We start from the raw sequence: 7383 nt of genomic DNA on the forward strand, positions 1-7383 counted from the left end.
AAGCCCTTTCCCTGACCCCCTTTTTCAACGCCCGTCCGTTCCCCCTCAGGGCTGTCAGTGCATACAGGCCTGATCCTGTGGCACAACTCAATTACATTACCTTAAGTAAACACCCCCAGTCAAACGCCCCGCCCTCCTCTGTTAACTCACGGCCTCTCGGGCGGCCTGTCGGCGCTGATGTGCGCAGAGGTGAATTAACATTTGCTCGCACCATCTGCAAATGGCAGACCGTGTCTGCAATGGGAAATGAAAATGCGGCAAGCGGCGGACTCCGTGAGATGAAATATTTGAGCAACTTCGATCAGCAATTCCATTCAGGTTGAGGTAACATTTGCTCCAGGGAGAACATGTGAGATTGAAAGCATTCTTTCTTTGCTTGAGCTTCACATTTTGCAACCACGTGACCGGATTGTGCCTCCGTCAGGTCGATGGACGCTCTCTAATGTTGCATATCTATTATATTCTTATATTTAATGGTTAAAGTGTGCTGCGAATTAAATTTAAGGGAATAGTTCACAGTATTGTTCCAAAGCCATTGTTTTTGTTTTCTTCTGAAACACAAAAGGATGACTTAAGGCCACGATATACGCACAGTGAAGTTCTTTTTCATTCCTTGCTTAAGGGTAAAAAGAAGTTCAAAATACATTTGCATTTATACAATAAATTGCTCGAAAGTAGGCAGCTTAATAGTACTGAACATGAAAAATGTGTCAATTTCATTACAACCTCAGTTTCTACTATAAAGCAGCTCTCGAGGGTGTTCATGTTTTCACTCGCAGACATCTGATCTTGATGGACCGAACAGAAGAAATTAACCAGAGAAGATTTCCAAGTCTAAGAGGGCGGAGCCCCAAAGCCACACCTACCAACGCCATCATCACTACAGACCAGACTTTTCCCGAAAAGTTCGCTTTGTCAAACTTTTTCAAACCCCTGAAATTAACGCAAAACAACAACAATACAACAAAATGATTGATCATTTACATTCCCAAGTGCTAAGAAGGATAAAAAGCACACTATAAACTGTCCATACCACTTATGTACTATATTACAAGTGAACTACATTTGCACTACTTATTTTTCAAAAATCTCTTATTTTTATTTCTTTGATATCTTTGCAAATCTGAGCAAACATTGTTGAGATCTAAAGCTCTAAAACCTAGATAATTGTACTGTTTTCTCAAGAGAAAAATCTAAAGGGTAGAAACATCTTCATTTGTTTTTCACTCATCCCATTGCTGTCTAGGAGAAACTGAGAAATTGAGATATTGAAGAGATTCCGAGTGTAATTTTTCTTTCCAGTAGGTACTTAAAAAGTGTTACCCATTCATCTCCTAAAAGCAGACCAGTGTCATTGTAGTATTTATTTAATTTAATTTAACTTAACACTTAATTGCACAATAATATAGTGCAATTCGTTGTATGAGAGCCAATAGTTATGAATAAATAACTTCTAAATGACCACAATGGGACGAACATATTGTGGCAAATTAAAAATATAAATTAAGCAAGATAAATGCAGGCCTGGTCCCTCACGTCGAATATAAGCCTGAAGCACCATAAGTTTCTCCATTTTAGTGCTGAGCCAAGAGGTCATTAATGGCAGAATAAAGTAGCCACTCTGGATTCTTCCGTTTGATTGCTTAAGTGCATGCGGTGATGGGAACTACCCTCTTGCTCTTCAGCTTCATGATTTCTTCTCTGACCTGAACTTTCATGCTCATAGTCTGCCCTCAGCTGTAGGAAAAATATATCCTCGATGTTTAAAGGTTACCCTCACAAAAAAAAAAAAAACAGCATATTTTCAAGTAGAGATGGGCGATACAGCTAAAAAATGTATTTCAATACTTTTCAGCCTTTTGGAGATATTCACAAACTCAATATTTATGTATTCGCACTGGCTCAGGGTTTTTCAGAGAATTGGAGAAAGCAAACTTCAACCAAACCAGCATTAGTGCCAAGTAGATTTATAATGCTTAATGTAAACACTTAATCAAATCTAGTTTAAAATAATCAAGGCATGTCGTCCACACCGAATGTAGCTAAATATACATAAGGATATTTAATTATTTGATTTTAATGTAACAATATGGTAACAAACAGCACAGCTTCAGGCATCAATATATGATACAACATGTACAATTAGAATATACAACTTATACAATATATGAGCAATAGCAAGCTTTAGCACCACTAACTATCCTTTGTTGATTGACGATGATCAAACAACGCTTGTTAATGAACAGGTGTACAGAAGGTGAACAAAACTGTACGTCATCACAGTTGTACATACGCAGCACAGTCGCCACCTATAGTATCTGCATTTCAGCGTTTCCCCTTGGATTCCCTCCAGTCCAGGGTCCTGTTCTCTCGGGGGAGACTGTTGCTTTTCCCCTAAGATTACTCTGTTGGTAAAAGCCAGGTTTGCTGCATTTTATTCCTGCCATTCATTATAGGAGTTTTCTCTCAAGAGAAAAACAACACAGTATTTGTGTGTGTGGGGGTCGATCTGAAGTTGTAATAAGTAACTTTTATTGATTTTAGGTATAAAAAATCATGTTTGGCCCCACGAATCCCAGACATTCAAGGGAGTTTGTTTATTAACGTAAATATACCGTAAGCAGCATCAATAGAGCAGAACTTTTTAAAAATGCTCACCAAAGACACTGAACTTGATGTTGAATTTATTTGTTTGTACAGTATTACAGACTCTGTATGATACCAGCCTCTGGTACCTGTGATACTAAATCAAAACTTTACACTGTAAAATGTAACTGATGATCTTACTAATAAAAGTAAGTGGTTATAACTTATTTTGAATAAGTTTGTTGACTTTACTAAGTTTAACAAAGTAACGACAACCTGTTATCACTGAAAGTTATTAAACTAAATAGGTTCAATTAAACTTTACTTACAATAATGAGTATTTTGAAATGAGTGGTTATGCACAGTTCCACCAATAGGTGGAATCTATTTGCAGCAGTGCATCTGACGATGGGAGGAGCACATGGAGAGGTGAGTCATCTCGTGTTTGTCATATTTTTTAGTTGCTTAATATACAGTAATCGACCAAGTAATAATCAGATTAAGTAAGGTAGAGTTGCATAGCAACATTGGATGTTATATTTTTTTGATCAAATTGTTGGATTGTGCTGGATTGTGTTCATCGAAATGAGCAGTCTAACATTTGCTAATCACTGCATCTTTGACTGCATTTTTTTTAATCACGTTTTTGTTTTGAATGGCCTTTGAATGTGTGTTGTTCATTCCGTTCTGATGAAAATTTTTGGTTCATGAAATTGTTTTCTAAATGTTAGTAGGTTTTACACCTGCTTCCAAGCACATTGAAAAGAGATTGTAGAGAAGGAGCCTCCAGTAAAAGAGACTCTCCAAAGATGGCCATTAATTTTCACAGAAAGAGAGGTAACTTATAATTAAATCACAACACGATAACACAAAATATAAAGAACACTTAATTTACTTTCCCTCATGCCATGCCAGATGCCTTTTTTCCCACCAACATTTTTTTAAAAAGTTTTTAGAAAACTAGTCAATTTATTGCAAGTGAAGAGGTGCTACAATGTGAAAGCTCAAAAGCGCAAACAGATATTGCTACATTTAATCCATACAACTCTATATGAACTCAGGGATGGGTTATTTTTGTATTATAAATTTACTCATTTGGATTCATCTGAAGGTAGTCATGTGAATCTAGGACTGCATGAGTGTGAGTAAATTAAACAATTTGCAAGTATCCCTTTAAAAGAGTAACAAAAAGCCTAATATACTTTTCTGTTTCTTTTTACAGATCAATTAAGAGTTTAATCAAATTACAGCAAAAACCTCAAGCAAGAATTTTTCTCTGCACTCGATCAACATGCTTCACGATTTCTGGACATTTTTGAGAGCAAGAAAGGGGCTGTTGGAAAAAGACTGAATTTCTTCAGCGAATCAAACCTGTGGTAAGCTTATCAATGCTTCTTTCTTAAACTAAATTATGTTACTGCCTTATTAACTAATTTCATATTTAATTTTGTTGTACATACACTGTAAAATGTAATTGTATCTTTTTTAATCCAGAGCACTGATATCACTGCAAAGCGCACGGAAGTTCTACGTGGCCTTCCACTCATTCTTGGAGAAGAAGCCTCTGACTTTTTTACAACAGCACTGGTAAGTACCTTTACTATAACCCCCACACAAACATCACATATAGGCATTCAATTATGCTTTAGTCAAGTCCTTAATTTGGACCAGATAAGTAAATTCTGCTTTTGTTTCACTTTTCTTAATCAAGCCCTTGTACTGTTCATTTTGTCAAATTTCTACAATGTACTTTAACAACAGTTTTGATTAGTTATACTTAGAACATGGCCCAAGAGATGGTCCTGATTCTTTAGGTGACATACTTTTGTGAGATTTCCCATTTATAATGTAACAAGAATTGTAATATTGCTGTTCTTTTTTTAAAAATTAGGACTGTGAATGTGACATACCCCAGATTTCCATTGGGATACTGACTGTGACACCAGAAGATAGCCAGGATTCCCCACAAGCACTGCATTTGGAGGCTTCAAACACCGCAATCATCTTGGAAGGAGTCATCGTGATGGATGATCTTGAAAATCTTCCAGATGCCATGTGACTACTTTTTGTGTTTAGTGTTTCTTTTACTTGGACACAAATTTCTGAAACCAAAACTACAGTCACTTAAAGACCTGCTGCTGATGTAAATTGAGGCTGTTTGAGATTGTTTTAAAGGGATAGTTGAATCCCTTTAATCTTCTGGTTGCACAAAAGTTTGTTTAATTACACTTTTCGACTGTTACCTGTCAAACTTTGTTGAAAACATTTTTAAACGTTAAAGAATGTTTAAAAAATGTTCTTAAAAGTTTTAAAGCAGTGTTATTATTTTTTAATTGTAAGCACTGTTAAGACTTAAGCTAGTGTTGATTATTTTAAAAGGTCACCTGTTCAGTTTCAGGTCAAAGATTGTCAAGCAGTCAGGATCCTTTTTTTTAGCTGCACTTGCACTGCACTTTTAAGTTGCTTTAGGAGATTAACATGAGTAACAGTGTTTTTTGTTTGTCAAAAATTGTTAATGCTACATTAAAAAAACTACTTATAGAGTTGGGTCATCTGACTTTGTTTGGTACGCTGTAGTACCTGAAGAGATTTAATATATAATAAACAATGTTAAACTCAAGTTCAGTTGTTGCTTTTTGTCTTAACTTATTGTTTTTAGTTTAGTTTACTTGAAATTTTTAAGGCAATCGGTTTCCTAACATTTTCCTAGTAATGTGAACACTAATAGAAAGTTAAGTCAAATAATGATTTTAAGTCAACAGTACTTAAGTATACTTGATTAACAAGTTGTCTCCACAAATTGTGTTAAGTTACGCCAACTAAACATTAATACTCTACTTTACTTGGAAATTTTAAGGCAATCAGTTTCCTCACTTTTTCTAAGTAAAGTCAACTTGTTACATTTTACAGTGTAGGCAACAATTAAACAGCTTTGGCCGGTTGAAGAAAGTAAGGCTAAAGTTGTCAATAATGTATGATTAATAAAGATTTATTTTTAATTATGAAAATACTGTGTTTCTTTAGCTACTGGCAGTTTGATTTTTATTAATAAGGTTAAGTATAGTAACATACATTTGTTAGTTTTTACTACTTTTCACATGCTATTTATGTATAGATTTTGTTTTCTCCCAGACCTGGCCTTTCAAACTTATATTAATATATGAAATCTTAAAAAATATTATTTTCATTTTACAATCTATGAAAAAATAAAAAATGTATTAATTCCTGTAGCTCAAATATGCGCCAAGGCCACAAAATGCATTAACTATAACTAAAAAAATATATAACTCGAATGTAATGTAAGCTTTGCTTTGGATAAATGCATCTACCAAATGTACTTATATACCTAATATACTTAAAGTTAATATAGGCTACTTGGTCAGCACGGAGACAACAGTGTCAATGAAGGGCATGCTTGAGATAAAATATGATGTGATGTGTGAAGAAAACAAGATTAAGGTAAATATCACTTGAATGACAGATTTAGTGGAATATGTGCATTTGTGAAGAATGTGTATTGTATATTTTCAAACTGCTTAAAAACATGGGAAACGCAAACACTGAACTCATAAAAAAAAAAATCATATAACTTTTAACCATATTGTTCTTTGATCATTAAATCCTGCCATACAAAAAGTGCAAATGACTAGTTAATCGAGCCATATTGATTTGTCTTATAGATAAATTACAGAATGAAATCAGAGTCTACGAATGTGTTAAAAATGTATTTAAAAGAGTCATATTAAATGCATTTCATGTATCAGATCCTATACATTTTGTGATTTACATTACACTACTTGAAATGTTGAACTATGCTGAATATCAACACATTTTTTCTTTGGGTCAGATAGCAAAATTAGCAAAATGCTATCACATTTTAAGTAAATGTTTTGTACCAGTATACCATGCAGCTACAATACTAGCATCAGATTAAGAAAGCAGAAACTAATCAGATTACTGAAAGGCAGTGATGGGAATAACGGTGTTATAAATAAATTGCGTTACTAGCGGCGTTATTTTTTCAGTAACGAGTAATCAAACAAATTACTGTTTCTCCCATTACAACGCCGTTACCGTTACTGACCATAAAATGCGGCGTTGCTATAATTAATTATAATATTGTTAGAACTTTATTTATCAGTTCATCTGAATGGATGCGCAGTGTAGCTGTAGTTGATGCAAATTACCGTAAACTCTAGTGTGAAGGTACAGAGCAAGAGAGTCTTTCATAACATGCAGAGTTGACGCGCTACATGTAAACTATATTCTTTGTTGTATTTTCCTGTCAAAATACATTCCTTCGGAATTTTTCAGCTTTTAAGAACTGCTGGATTCCCTGGTAGTGGGCGGAACTAATGCGCAAATGACAATCTCATTGGCTGGCGCTCACCTATTATCGTCCCTGTTTTGATTTCAGCAAATCAATTCGAGCGAACGCAGGCAATGTGATTAATATTCATTAACCAGCATCTTATTAATCCTTAGTGCGTTTTATATTGTTATTATTAGTAGAATTCTTAGTAGTTTTGTTATCTTATCAATTTTTTTCCCCTTTTTCTATAGAAACACTAAATGACAAACAATATTTTAAGCACCACCACCAGTCCTAAGTTCAGTCAACATTACAAATATGCATTCATACTTGGATATTCTAATTACTAAAGTTCTATCATCATATAATGCAAAATTATCATAATATCATATTATAATGCTTGGCTGACTGATGCTAAGTGTCAGTAGATAAATAGTGTAGATTAATGTACAATGTTTTATAATAATAATTTATTCTATTTAGTG

The 7383-nt window shown here is 34.3% G+C and overlaps 1 long non-coding RNA gene across 1 annotated transcript; it reads left to right on the forward strand.

The window, feature by feature from the left end:
- Window positions 1-3233: 3233 nt before the first annotated feature.
- LOC131542895 (uncharacterized) lies at window positions 3234-5050 on the forward strand. Its single transcript, XR_009271814.1, has 4 exons — window positions 3234-3423; window positions 3809-3962; window positions 4081-4173; window positions 4478-5050. It is a non-coding gene; the product is annotated as an uncharacterized LOC131542895 (long non-coding RNA).
- Window positions 5051-7383: the final 2333 nt, after the last annotated feature.

Source organism: Onychostoma macrolepis, chromosome 06, assembly GCF_012432095.1.
Source record: "Onychostoma macrolepis isolate SWU-2019 chromosome 06, ASM1243209v1, whole genome shotgun sequence".
NCBI lineage: Eukaryota > Metazoa > Chordata > Actinopteri > Cypriniformes > Cyprinidae > Onychostoma > Onychostoma macrolepis.